The sequence below is a fragment of the Odontomachus brunneus genome, unplaced genomic scaffold (genome assembly GCF_010583005.1).
Source record: "Odontomachus brunneus isolate Ranch 3 - 2012 unplaced genomic scaffold, Obru_v1 Obru_scaffold_020, whole genome shotgun sequence".
NCBI classification, from domain to species: Eukaryota; Metazoa; Arthropoda; class Insecta; order Hymenoptera; family Formicidae; genus Odontomachus; species Odontomachus brunneus.
Genome location: NW_022639470.1, coordinates 2,602,600 through 2,618,048, shown reverse-complemented (window position 1 = coordinate 2,618,048; position 15,449 = coordinate 2,602,600). Strand labels below are relative to the sequence as shown.

General features: G+C 44.1%; 1 long non-coding RNA gene across 1 annotated transcript in view; it reads left to right on the top strand.

Moving 5' to 3' along the window:
* The window catches only part of LOC116842042, a 39,120-nt gene that overhangs the window by 3,452 nt on the left and 20,219 nt on the right, over positions 1-15,449 (top strand). The window contains exon 2 of the long non-coding RNA XR_004377663.1: positions 7,475-7,552. This is a non-coding gene — a long non-coding RNA (uncharacterized LOC116842042). The remainder of the gene's footprint in view (positions 1-7,474; positions 7,553-15,449) is intronic.

Here is a 15,449-nt window from a genome sequence, read left to right as displayed (position 1 = left end):
TATATATATATATATATATATATATATATATATATATATATATATATATATCTATATTTATATTTACGTATATCTATATAGTACAAATCATTTTCTTTGCATTCTCTCCCGCTTCTCTAATGGCCACAATGCATTAATTGCTCACGTCGACGATAACAATGTGAGAAAAGTACCGATCTATCTTATTGCCGCGTTGGAGTTTGTGAAACTTTCTGATGTGTGTATGTATGTGTATGTGTGGACGTTGATTACATCATATACTTCGATATTACTAATTGGAAAAAAGTGACGCATGAAACGAATAATACATTGAGAAAAATTTCTGGTAATAATTTCCAGCCTGTGTTATAATTATTACATTTAGTGAAATAGTATCAACTAAATATAAGAGGTGAATATTACTATATGAAAGTTAATGTTACTAATAATTTTGTAATTATTACCAAATATTTGGTAACATTTACCATATTGGTTACTATTTACTAAATGGTATGGTAAAACACATTTGGTAAGTATTACCAAACTTTTTTTTCAGTGTAGACATTCTGACATGGTGCCGAATAACCACGTGAAATTTTTGCCGGAACACAAGATTTTCCTTTGTTGTTTCTTCGACCGTCTCATCTTTTGAAAACGATAATTGAAATATTTAATCCAAAAAAGTAATTACGTTTAGAGATCGATCTGCCTCGATCTTTCAATGAGCAAAATGTTGGTATCTTTAATAGTCACGTATTGTGGCTATTATGATGTATTGCCTTTTATTTCTTTTGTTCTTAATTTTGTTCCTAACTGCTCGTTTTACGTTTATGTCTTGTTTACTCAAACGTTTATTCGAACATTCAATATTTTTTTCTAGAAATTATTTTCGGGAATCATTACTAATAAAAAAGAATTCTAAAAATTATTTTAGAATTATTACTAATTAGCAGAATTTATTAAGTTGAACGGAACAGTCTTCTATCATTTTGCAAATAATCACGATAATTGTTCCTTCACTTTGTGATGCACAGCAACTATATTAATTTCGCTGCTGTTACAATAGACGAAACTAAGAAAGGAACAATTTGAATCGTGAATAAAAAAGGCTGCATGTTGCTCGTGTTATCGTGTTTACTCGTGCTTTAATCGATCACATTCGACTCTTTCAAATGAGCAATGAAGGGACGGCATAGACGCTTGGAAACGCGCGCCAAAAAGACTTCTTTTTATTTTATTCGTAACTCGATTTCGTCGACTTATTCGCGAGTTACAGCCGTTTAAAACTGGAGCATCGACGTCGTGTTGGGGCCCAAAATTCGCGCTCGTATGACGCTGGTACTTGCTTTCGCGCCGGCGTACAATGTTACATGCTAATAGCGAATTCGGTAGCTTGCACTAGTGCGCACTGAGTACGCGCTAAGGCTTGTTTACAGTACATTCTTATATTTAAGATCGTGTCTTAAATATACATTTAAAGACATTTTAGTTAATAAAATGACTCGTACGATGTTGTACATATTATATTACTGGTTAAAAATATTGGAGAATTTATTTAAGATAATCTCTAAATATAATAACATACCTTAAACAAGCCTTAGTGCGCACTGCAAGCACTGCCTTATGCTAGATTCACACTGGATTGAATATCAATACTCAATATCATACTCACACAAGAGTGAGTACTTATTGCTTTAAGAAAAAATAAGAGCTCTCATTGGATATCGCTCATCGCTCATCGCTAATCGCGTTCAGTGTGAATCTAACATTAGCAAGCAACCAAATTCGCTATAAGGTGAACGACCGAAGTAGCCGCAGCGGGTACATGGGCGGGATGTAGCATGTTTATCTGAGCCGCGGAGTGGGGGGAACGAGCCGGTGTACTTTCACTTACAGCGTAAAGTGACTTATCGCGAGCAATAGTTACGTCCCGCATTCCATTCGCGCGTCGCGTCGCGCATATTCACAGTTCGCTGCCGCGATCACGTCGAGCGATCTAAAACGCGGATCGAACAATCATTAATAACTCCGCCTGTAGACGTCGTAGCGACTTGAAACAGGAATTATTGGAAAAGGAAAATTATCGCGCTTCCGATGGACATGAAATCCTACCAAAGATTAAATAGAGTAACCATGTAAGTACGAAAGACATTGGTTTTTTTGTGTTAAAGTAAACATTAATTATTAATCTATGGTAAAAGCAATATGTAATCTTGGTTTGGATTTATAATGCAAAACGTCAGTTTTATATTTTTCACTGGTATAAAGTGCAATTTAAAAGAAAAGTGAAATTATAACAATGAGAACTTTCTATCTAGTCGCGAATATTTTGCGACACAGTTTTCACAGTTCAGTAGAGACATACACGCGTATTATTATATATGACGATAGAAAAAAAAAACTTTATTCGGAAACAATAAATCCTTTTCTTCGAACGGCATATTTTTAATGAAAAAGGTGACAGGCGCATAGACGCGTGCATGTATCCGGAATACGTCTCTAGAATCGTACACGCGCGAAAGAAAAATATTTGAAGTGTTCTCGATGACGAATATTTTTCTGCGCGTCGCGCGCGCGTCAGGGACGTCGAAAAAGTTTGCCGGAAATGAAAGGACGAGAGGGTTCGGGGAAAAAAAAATCGGCGAACGTGACGACTCTCCTTCGACGAACGGTAGCTCGTGGCGGAAAATCTTTCGATCAACGTGCAACAGTCAGCAAGCAAGCAAGCAAGCAAGCTGGCAGGATAGTGCGCGAGTGGACAACGAGAGTTTCGAAGTACAATCGATAGGTCCGCCAGCCGATCTTCTTCCCGGTAACAACTCTACTCCTTCTCTACTTCCTGCGAGACTGCTCGTCTAGCAGTCTAGTAGGAGTGACCCCGCTGGCAGGAATCTTCCGAACGAACGATCAATAATCTGAAGCGAAGAGAGAGAAAGAGAGATAGAGGAATAGAGAGGAGAGAGGGGGAGGGGGAGGGGGAAGTGAGCGAACATCGGCAACGACGTTCTCGTGTGAAGGGAGCGAAAACACCGTCAAGTACAGAAAACAAAGAGCTCCGAGAGCGTGGGAAAAAAATGGCGAGCTGCGCGCTGTCAGCCGGAAGTATTACGCGAAGGAGCTCTCGTGCTGTGTTCGACATTCCGAGTTTCGTTTCGATGCCTGCGCTGTCGATACGCCGACTGTCGAGAACTCGATGGTAACGGAATTGCTGCAATACCGCGCCGACTTAGGTCATAAATTAAAGACACCGGGTAACTTACGAAAGGAAGAAGATATCCTCGGCTACGGTTGGATAAAACGGGCTTGCTTCAAGTTAAGCTTAATGTTTGAAGAATAACGTAAGAGACATCGTTAGTAATTGTACTTGAAAGAAACATAGATAACAGAACCTTCGTGTTCAATGAAAGATCGATCAATTGTCAAGTGAAACAATTGTTACTATGATTAATCTATGGTCTTTCTTTCTCTCTCTCTCTCTCTCTCTCTCTCTCTCTCTCTCTCTCTCTCTCTCTCTCTCTCTCTCTCTGTCTTGGTCTCTCTCCCTCTCTTTTGTATTTTAGTTCTTTTGAGTCACACTCTTCAAAATTATATCGACCATCTATAAGATCCGTGTGTTTAATAAAACATGTATAAACTCGTGAAACACACGTATAAACTTTAGAAATCAGGTTGGATATAGTGAGACAGTTGCATGTGCTTCTCTGAACGTCCAAAATATTTTTGCCGAGTATAACTGGGTCGTACGTGACTCACGATACGAAACTTCGTTTTCGCCGATGAAGAGTACCGAGTACTCAAATTTTATCATGCGCTCCGCTAAAATAAAGAAGCAAAACGAAATTACGAGAGACATAGATGGTAACTTTGTAACGCTCTGGATTGACGTGGTATGCATGTGTGACGTTTAAGGCACTTCCTCGTGACGCGCAACATCTCTAATTCATCTCCCATCTATTTTACGAGTAATTAATTATATCTGAACGGATTAGCGTGCCGCAATAATCATCAGGGCGCAGAAGTTCATAAGGATTTACGGCAAACCTTTGTACTCGGGCGATGCAAAATGCGGGCGAATTGCTTTACCAAACTTTGCGAACTTTCCTTCGCATTCTAGTAAATTATAATTACTGCGTTTATTGCAAGAGCGGTAACTTTATGTATATATACACATACATACATATATATATACATATATATATATATATATATATATATATATATATATATATACACGCATATTTGAAAGTTTACGAGTTAATAATTCAAGTTGAATCGTTATGTGATAATATAACAAGTCTATTTGTTATATGTATAATGGCGTAACAAACGCTAATTAGGCTATCGCTGAAAGTGAAGCAACTTGTATTTTTTTTCTGCCGGAGCGCAATAATAAGAAAAGTTTTCCCGCCCGCATATTTGAAAAGTGTGCTAGTTACATTAACTCTTAAATAACGAAATAAAAGCAGAAATTAAATGTCAAGTTAGCAAAACGCTTAAAAGGAGGCATAATAGTATACAAGCGGTGTCAGAGGCGAGAAAATCTACTGAAATATCTGTAACAAGCTGCGCTATTATAAAAGCACGCGCATTATGCAGAAAGCAAGTTTGAATAAAGTTGAAACTTACAGAAACGTATTATCCTATGTCGTTGTGTCAAAGACTCGGTCGAGAGACTTTGACGAGCTACAATAATCATGAACTTGGTTGGAATAATTGATCATTGAGAATGCGTTGAATTCACTCTTAGGTTTGTTCAATAATCTGATAGCAAAGGCGCGGCATTCCTTCGAAGAGCAAGTTTCTCGTGTACTCTTTAATGAAAAGATATGAAAAGGCAGAAAGGGAACCGAAAATTTTCTTCGCGATTATGTACACGATTTTACAAGGGAATAATTCCCCGCGGAAATTTGAATAGATCTTCTCCTCGCTTCTTCCTCGCCGTGGTTACCGCGAAATTTACACTCGAAAGAAAGCACGACACGAAGTCTGCGCCTTTAATTGCACTTTCCGCACTTTGTTCTTTCCTTCTTACCTCCTCCGCCGAGAGGAAGCTCGTACATACATCTATCTCATACGAAATGCAGCGGGTGCAGGCTAAGTTCCGCTAGCACGAACGGGCCTATGATCGTCGTGGCTCCTTGGGAGCGCAGCTCGTTGCGATTATGCGCGGCTTACCCGACGCATCGACCCCGGCACGACCTAGTATCCCGCGGAAGCAGCCCCGTGCGTCGTGTAAATAATATTTATGTAGGGGGGGAGGTTCCGGCGTTGCGCGCCAAGCTACATCGACGTATAAATACGTGGGGAAGGTGTTATCGGCTATGCGGCGGGCAGTTCTTGACACCACTGAGAGATAACCACCACAGCCCCGGATAGTCCGGATAGCGTATACGTGGGGTTTGACGTCCCGCCCGGCCCCGGATGAAACTTAGATCACTTCACCCCCGCGCACTCGCTCCCTCACGCTCCCTCACGCTCTCCCACCTCACGCTCTCCCACACACGCGAGCGCGCGTTCCTGAAGATAAACTCCCCGAGATAAACTCGAGGATCTTGGAAAACCGCGGCAAGACCGATGGCTATGCTGTCTCCGCAGTGCATCGAGCCTCGATTCCCAACTTCGCCTCCTATCCTGGCGTCCATCCTCCCCCTTTCTCGTCCTTCGCCGCACCCTCGTCGCCCGCTCGTCGTCGGTCGGTTAGTCGGTCGGTCGTTCGGTTGGTCGGTCGGTCGGTCTGTGCTTGTCTCCTATTCAGACGGTAGCCGTATCTCTCAACCGAAATGCATCCAGAGAGCCCGAGTATTTGCAGTATATCGCGCGCCGCCCTCGCCCGTCAGTCTTGTTTGGCAGCGGCGGCCGTGTCGAGGAAAAATCGCCGCGTCGGGATTTTTGGACTAGCGTTCGGGAGCGTGCATTCGCGCAGAGCGCTCGAGAATCGCGCCGCCGGCGCACACTTGCATAATGTCACCTATCCTTTACGCTCGATCGCTCGCCCCCTTCCCTCCCGCTCCTCCTTTGTGGCAGCGATGTACGCGTAATGCACACCCCGCCACCCTTTTTCGCCCTTTTCCCGATACCGATTTACCCCGACATCGTATTTCACGTCGCGTACTGGCGCTCCCGCTCTCTCCCCCGATCGGCGCAATTGTGCCGGATTATGCTGGTACCGTCATCGTGATATTGCCGGCGTATCTGTATTGTTGTTGACTGCGGCCCCATTACCGCTAATTGCTACTCTCCGCGATATCTCGATCGCGTACGATACGTAGCAGTCAGTTAATGCCGGTTCGTGCACGGCAAGATGGTTATGGGCGTATTTTTAGGCCGCTGTTTGTTTCTCTCGTTTCCTCTTTTTTTGTTGTTGCACGCATGAAACGCGCAGAGCCGCCGTCATTAGGTCACTTTGCTCGTAAAGTTTGAACGGTTAACCGCGGATGATGTAGCTCGTTAATGGACAATTCAAACTGAACTGGTCGTGTAAAAGCGATATGCTTCAACATGTAATAATTGTTTGTATTTTGCGCGGTGGTCGGTGGATTGAGTTTTCGATGTCCTCGTTATTTTTTTTTATCGAAACACGCATACGGGAGGTCTCGTTCATTATTACATCAAAAGTGTCAGGGTATTTCGATATTTTTGTCATTTTTTTTCCGTCAATGTTGATCGGGATAAATGGCGAGATTTAAATATGTATGGCTACATGAGAGTCCGTTTATCGCGGAGCGACAAAACTTTCGCGGCTTTAAGAAGTCATCAGGCCATCGTACGATCGCGCTGGCAAACAGCTACGGTTCGCCTATCACTTGATCTATTGTAATATCGCGAGTAGAGTTGCCGTGGGGGTCGCTGCAGCACGTTCTATCGGCTATAAATCCGAAATGGTTTCGTCAAACCACGTAGTAAGCACGTTCGATCGCTACATGTCGGCCTTCCGGCATCGCACACGGAAGCGTTCATTCAGTCCAATGCGAAGTAGCCAAGATAAATTTGCACAGTTTTTTAGGACGAGATTGTGTCGCGCGTACATCTTTGAAACCCGGGAATGCCGCGGGTTATTCAAGGGATACACGTTTCTCAAGGCAAAATCAATACTGTACGCTCTCATTTGGAAGGGGTAAATCGGAAATTCCGTCGGATTAATTGAAGCGGTGTCAGATATTAGATGATACTTCCTATCGATAATAGTAACGTTTTAAATTGGATTACTATTGATAGTCGCAGTAATCTCGAATGATTTCAAAGTAATTACCTGTTATCTCAGGTAGTCTGGAAATTTCAGCGTAAACCTTAGCATTGCGACGGGAGTGAGAATTGATACACTAAATAAATAATCTGTTTAAGTGAGGTCCATTAATCTCCGGAAACATCGTGTTACCGCACGCTCGAGTGTGTTTCGGCGCAAAAAATCAGCCACTCTTGGCGCGCGAGAGAACAATAATATATATCGCCGAAACTCGTCGCCCAAACAATAATACACTTTGTGTTTTGGTTGCAGGTCATATCTTGACGCGGAGACGAACGTATCGTGCTGGGATCTTCGTGAGCAGTGGCGGCGACGTGAACTTCGAGATACGTGAGTGATACATTGCATTTTTATTTTATTTGCAAGGAAATATTCCGGATACGATTGGAAATGTATCAAACCTCGAGAGATTGCGCTATTAAGATATTGATATAGAATCGAAAATATAGTTTTGGGATAACAAACGTAGCAATTTTGGATGATTTCAACGATTCGCGTTATCTGGAGCATTCCTATTGTCTCAAATATTCCATGAAATTTCGGCACGTGTTCCAGCATTAAACGAGAAGGTTTTTAAGAGAATTGATACACTGAAGACTAACTTCTTCAACATTCATTAATTCTAATAAGCGAGTTTTAAACTCGCGTGACAAAATTTTTCAGCGATTTCTTCCTTACTTGTGTCTTTTCGGAAAAGTTTTGTCGTTTTGGCATTTCCTTCTATCACGTCATTTTTAATCTACAAACGCCACGTACAAAAATGATTGAAATGATGTTACTGAAATATCGCTCGGTGTTCGACTAAAAATGAACATTTATGCAGTTAACGATTGCATCGTCGCACGTGTGGCGCGATTCTCATATTAATTATTCCATCCGGAAACGGAAATATCAAAGTTAAATGAGACAGGATTTTGATATCCATCCTCCATTATCAGATCAGAGTACTTAATTGCGCCGCGAACTAGCACAATAATCAATAATCGATGACTTGTGACATATTAATTATCAGCAATGTTAACAACAGTACGCACCGAATGGAAATTTTTCAACTCCGCATGCGAGAATCATAATGAAGCCATTAAAGAGTATTTTAAAATTTAACAGTACTATTAATTCAAATTAATTCGCATACATATTGCGCGTCATTATACATATATAAGTGTTCAATTAACATTGTGCAGATTTTATTGCACCAAGAAATTTCTGTGTATTCACAAGATCTTGTATTAACTTTTTATATCCGTGAAGAAAAGCTGTTGAAGTGAATTTGAGAAAATTTTATACCAATTAATTTACTTCGCGACGCAATCATAACAACATCGTGCATGAAATTTAAAGTGTTTCAACGTCTTTTAATCCCGAGGATTGTTTGTTTTTTGATATGAATTAATAATAAAATATGAAAGACCTCGATAATCTGCGATAAGCGCCAAGCGCTAATTATCATCACGTACTCCGCTATTATTCACTGTATCGTTTTGCATTTAACCCATCGAATCCAAATTTGCACTAATCTGTCTACAGTAACAGGGTTGCGCAGTATTATTCGTCTAAATACGGGCAATCTGCCGCACGCGTGGACGTTCTCACGCCGGGATCTCGATCGGAAACGGGGACGCGTGTCCACGGATCTTAACGATAGATGCATATCGAGCCGTGACGCCGAATCCGCATAATGTTTGGCTTTTGTCACGACGGTAAACGTTAAACATCGATTACCGTAATTGGCAGGGCCACGTTGGGCGTAGCCATTATACCGTCGGTAACCGCAGCCGCATAAGCGGTGCAAATTCATGGTTATGCGTACGCTAAATAATCCGTTTAACGATCGGTGCCTACCGGGTGATCGCCGGACGACCTCGTAAAAGCCGGATGTTCCGCTGACCGTCGTCGCTTTTTCACACCACGAGCGTGATGCCTCGCAAATGTTGCGGAACGTAATAAAGCAGGGGCGACGCGAACGCGATCACATCGCGATCGTAGACTCTCCCATTTGCGGTTCTTACGCCTCGGATTTCGCGCGAAAAACAAAACCGATTCCGAGATAAAATAATTCCGCGATAATAATAATAATCTGTAATCACCGGTATAATTTATGTTAAAGCAATTAATATTAAAGCAATTAATTTGAATCTTCTGTGCGCGCGCGCGTGAGTAGAGAGAGAGAGAGAGAGAGAGAGAGAGAGAGAGAGAGAGAGAGAGATGGAGAACAACTTCGTATTTTAATTAAATCTTCGTGGTGAAAATTTAACGCGCGTACAATTCGTTGCTTTGTAGCGCGCCAGTATACATTGTTATTCGTATTCAATAAACGATAGGAACGCTATCGAACGCACGTCCGTGTATATCGATGGCGGCGTATGTTCTAGTTGGTCGAATTTATTTATCGGCCCGATTGTATAAATACAGATTTTTTTGCGTGCGCGCGCGTGTGTATGTATCTGTTCTCAAAGTTACAATTCGTTGCGAACCGAAACGTCGCGTTACTTCTTTGCGATTGAAGTTACATCAAGACGAGCTCAGGCCAGGCTGGCTTATCTCTCGGATTTGCTGCAAATCCTTTTTTGCGTGCATATATCTCGTGTTAAAAGTGAGCGGCACATGCGCGAGATATGAGAAAAATTATAGGCGGGGATTTTAGATCGGGGTTTTTCTCGGGGATTTGTTCGAGAATGATTGTTAATACGGTCAGCTGGATAGTCTCAAGCAAGGTCCGACGGGGCATTACGTGCGAAACGGGCCGAACGTGTCGCTGTGTGAGCAGGTGCGCTTCCGCCTTGAATTTCGCTCGAGTTTAACGTCGCGACACATGGCTACGGTATGTGCGCGAGAAAGGGGTGCGGATGAGCGTGAGGGGCCGCGGGGCACGTGTCGTATGTGTTTGCGTGTGTGTGTGTGTGTATGCGCGCGCGTGGAACGTGTCAAAAAAAAAAAGAAACACCGAAGAAAACGCGGACGGAAGGACGGCGCGAGAGTAAAGGGAGATTTGCGCGAAGGAACGTGTTTTGCGATCGAGCGCACCGCCGCCGCCACCGCCCCGGGATTATTGGAAATGTAATTTCGTATACGATACGCCGCCGACAGAGGCAGAATTACGTGTGCACGCGGACGCATTTAATGCCTAGCTATCGGTTCGAGAGCGCTACCGATGACGCTCCAGGACTGGGCTTAAAGGTGATGGACCGTGCTAAACGGGTATATTTTCCGCGCTTTCTGACAAAGCTGATTTACGGGATGCATGTAGCGCGCTTCTCGCCGGCGCGCCTGATGTAAGCGCGAACTGTTATAGCGCCGTGACGGTGTGTGAGCACGTCTGTTGTGCACGCTGCGTGTGTACGTGCGTGCACGATATAATATTTCTGTCCTATAATCGATTTAGGAAGCATAGCCTAAAATCCAGACTAAACGGTGCCATTAGACGAGAATACATAGAACAATATTAGTATCTATTTAAAACTAACATTAAAACTGAAATTTTGTTGGAAGAATTTTTAAGTTTCTTGAATGTTATAATTTCATCTGAATATTATAATAGTCTCATAAGAAATACAATATGATTATTTTCATGACAATGACATCTTTCTCCGAAATGTAAAAACATCATATTCTCGATTCCAATCTTTTGTGCTTTCCATTCGTGAAAATTTTATTTTCGAATAATAAGAATATATTTTTCCTCGTTGAATCATATAAAATGCATCAATGCAAGTAACCTGTCGTTGCTTAACGCATAATCTCATTCCAAGATTTATATGTCACAAATTTATATATCTTCAAAACAAGAATGTCTTTTCTTCTGTGTACGACCTTATGGGAGTTTTTGAGATATTTTATCGCGACGATTGCAGACGGTCACTTCGAGAGCGGTGTACGCATCGTGCGTGTGCGTACAAAATTGCACGGCGAGATGAGAAACGCTAATTCCGCGAGATGGAAAATTAAAAGACAACAAACCCGGTGGCGCGCGAAACGACGGATTCGTAAGTGCGCACCGACGGAATTCCCGATGAGCGTGATTTTGCCCGGCGCGCGGAATTCGCGGACCAGATCCTTCAATTAAGGAGAGCCCGGGGATCACGTCCGAATCCGCGAACACAATCCGGTGGGCCAGCCGTCGCGCCAATCGGAAGCACTTCTGCGGCCACTAATGTCAGGGGCCGCCGATCGTGCCGGATTAACGGCCTTAGATTTACTTTGTCAAACGACCTGATAATTAAACCCGATAAGTGATCAAACGGCAAGTGAAATTCGTTATCGACCTTTGGCGGTAGGACGACTGCGTGCTTGCTTTTTTAACATCCACGCGTTGGGATCGTACGCGCGTTACACGATAACGAGTCACAGTCCTGACCGCGGAAACTCTATGCCGTATTAATCAAGCGAATTTTTTCGGCTGATTTTATTAACGCTTTAATTACCGCGAGAGATATTGAAAAAAGGTTGAGTGAACGCGAGAGGAGTAGCTCGCAAGCAGAGCCCTGCGAATCGAAGCCCAATAATGTCTGATCCGGCTCGATTCATTATCAAATATTACCTGGCTAATGATTAATATCCACTCTTGGTGAAATAGAATCGAAATCTTGAATCAAAATTTTAATCTCTATTTTCGACCTGAACTTTCTAACATCTCTATATTCCGAAAGACTAGTATATGTTTAATACACATGGAAACTGAAGTCCTACATAGCGCCTTTAATGGTAAAAAATGTCCGAAACTTGTAAATTCTAAAGAGGACTTTTTGACAAAACTAGTAGATTAAATAGAATCTAAGATGTTGATACAGGCTTCAGAGTATCACAAGTTAAATGGAATATTGAGGTCGAAAATGGGGACAAAACTTCGACTCGGGTTTTTGATCAGACCTTTCTCGTCTTAGTAAGAAACTGATCCGGGCCGGGTCTTTGCCACAGCGAATACAGATCAGGTTATATTTGATAATGAATCGGGCTAATGAATCGGGTAGATCGGGTACTATTGAGCCTTGAATTGCAGTGCTCTGGCCGCAAGCTCCATCCGAATAAGCTGTCCAATTGCATGGCGCAACGTTCGTGCTTTGCGCGGCAGGTATCGCCGGAAGGAAACAGGGGGACGTTCATTACACGTTACATTTGTTTACGCAACGCAACGCGAGATTAACGCCGTCATCAAACACGTCCGATCAATCAGCGCACGTCCGCGATTATTGATGCCGACGATTAAGGGTCAAATGCACGGCTTTGGCTTAGTCAGCCGTTTTCTCCTTCCTCTGCCCTCTCTCTCTCTCTCTCTCTCTCTCTCTCTCTCTCTCTCCTTTTCTCTCTGTTCCTCTCTCGGCATCTCGTCATAGCGCCGTGAGCTTCACGAAATTATAAATTCTATCTTAATTGCAAATTCCGCTTGTGCGAGTACTTTTCGCCGTGACTGCGCGGCTCCTGACTGCGACCCGTTAATTCGACCGTGCTATCAATTACCGTTACTGATTGCGAGCGAGCGCACCCGGGCTTAATACGCGAGATTTAATTCATATCGCGCTCAGGAAATATAGATCAATCCCCTAAATGCACCTCGCGTGGATGAACGGCGCCGCGGAAACGAATTACGCGCGTTGTACACGTAACTCCGCCAAAGAGAATTGAATTCCGATATCGCGCCGAGGAAACGACTAGCACGCTGGGGAAAATCGCTCCGGATTCCCGGCAAGCCGGATGTACCCTTCCTCATGCCGTACATACGTTTTGTAGGACGTCCTACGGGATGAACGCGGCCAAGGAATGTCCCCATCGCGCGCAATACGATACAATACAGTAGCTTCGCCGATTTTTGCGATTCGTGCGACTGACATGTCGCCTGGCTAACTTCCACGGGGTGTCTCGCCGTTTGGGGATCCCACGTTGCGGGACAACTCGTAGCCGGCGCACAAGTCAAACGAGATCGATGCGTCCGATACGCGCGTGCCGCACATTTTAAGCTGGCGCGACAACCGCGCCGATCTGCAGCACACACGGGGTGCACAATTAATATTCCGCACTGAGCCTGGAATGCGCAACCCTGAGCGCTCTCGTTTCTTCTCGGGCACGGTTTCAGGTGGTTAACCGGATAACGTCGTAATTCATGTACAGTAAGACTTTAAGAAGGATAACAAGTGGGTCATGTTCGCTTCGCGTAAAGAGTTGCTCGACATTTTTTGCCTGCTACGAGCAAGAACAAACATATTCTCTCCAAGTAACGAGATGGATTGTGCCAGGTGTGTGCAGTTAGAATGAATGTTCTGCATGAGAAACAGAAGGCAGTGTTTATAAATATTCGTAAAACATGAGACGAATATCGGCATTTTGGCCAGCATTTGTTTAGCGTGCGACACTCGGTCGCAGTGGTTTCGCGCGATAACACTACAGAGTGATTATCCGAAACGAATTTCCGAACGAATCTCTCCGAGCGAGCGCGGAAAAAATTGCGGCAACGATCGGGCAGCCGGTAAAATATCACGCCGCGCCAGATGCGAGCGTAAACAGCGCGAGTTCGCGAGATTGAAAAAACAGCGAAGTTTATGAGAGTATAATAAGTGAAGTCACTGAAAAGCGGAAGGACGGACGAAATTGCGTATATAAAGATACGCGCGCGTATCAATTTCATATCGGCGAATGGCCTGAAAACAGGTTAACGTTCGGTGAAAAACGTCACGGGTCAGTAGCGGAACAGGGAATGGGAGAGGACGTGACGCGTCAGCCGAACGTAATCGCGACAAATGTTTGTCTACGTTGCGCGCGGTGAACGAGACGGCGTAAAAAAAGGGTGCAATCGAGCCGCGTAGATGCCGCGTAAATAGCTAATTTAACGTTCACGGACGCATTATGGAGCCGGCTGACGATGGTTTATCCGATGTTGACGTAATAACACACGCGTTCAATGTCTCATAAAATAATAAATACGCGTAACGCGAAACGACGACGTGGGCCGACATTATCCGGTGCAGCACGCGGTGACGCCGCCGCGATAAAATGATCCCACGTTGACCAAACCGCGCGGCCTTGTTATATTTAAAATGCGACGTGCAACTCGCGAGTTGTACATCGCCCTCTATTTTTTCCCCCTATTTTACGCGTTTTTATGCTACAAGCGTGCGCCGACATTCTTATACGCGGAAAAAATATACCACCGCCGCAACTGATTTACGTCACCAGCATTCCGCCGCACACGGCGGCCGGCCGAGCACTCTTCGTCAATTTTGTATGAGAGGGAGAGAGAGAGAGACAGCCAGAGAGAGAGAGAGAGAGAGAGAGAGAGAGAGAGAACGTGTATGTGGGTAAAGGCGGGAGAGAGACAGAAGAGAGTTAAAAGTTGCGCAGTTACCGCCGATAAATGCGATATACTGCAATGAGAATTAAATCTAAACGGCCGAACTTTTGTACAAGTTTCCCCCCTCCTCCCCCGCTAATAGCTGCAATTCCTCCCAAAGAAATTGCACTTTCTAAGATTGCTTTTAAGTTTTAAATCAGAAGAGAATTTCCCTTATCTTGTCCGCCGTGAGCGTGGCGCGTAAAAAGTAATACGCCTAAATACGCGAACGCGTTCGCCGCTGAGCCCATTATTTCCCGGCGCGGATTATCGTAGATTACCGCGCTTTGATTTACCGTGGTATGATACATTACGCGAAGTCGCCGCGCGCGACACCGACGGAAAAGAATCCTGCCTCCGAAGAATTCGCGAGAATTCGCAAGCGGACAATCTCTGGCTCGATTCTGCGAAAAAAAAAAGAAAAGAAAGAAATTATGGCACAGAGTCAAAGATTATCTCTCGCGTGTACTTTCGTTTCACGGGACTCCGTGCAGTCCGCTTGACAAACGTCGCGCTAAGCGCTCTAAATGATTCGATAAGTGCACCAAGTTGAAAACGAATCCGTTGTGTTTTTTGCCGGGCAGTTCTTTTTATCGCTGGATTCGCGAACACGAGACAGATCCGTCGCGCTCCAAGACAGAATGCACGCGCAATGCTGCATAAAACATCGGTCTGTTTACTCGGACTACGCGGTGATCGCGGCGGGCGCAGCTAAAAGTGCCGCTCGTCGCTCTTATTTTCGCGTGTCAGCTCGCGGCGCGCTGTTTTCCATTGTGCGCTCGAGTCTCCATCATTATCCGTACTTGTCTCACAGTATCGCGGGAACCCGCCACCCGGAATTAATAACATCCCGCTCTTTCTCTCTCTCTCTCTCTCTCTCTCTCTCTCTCTCTCTCTCTCTCTCTCTCT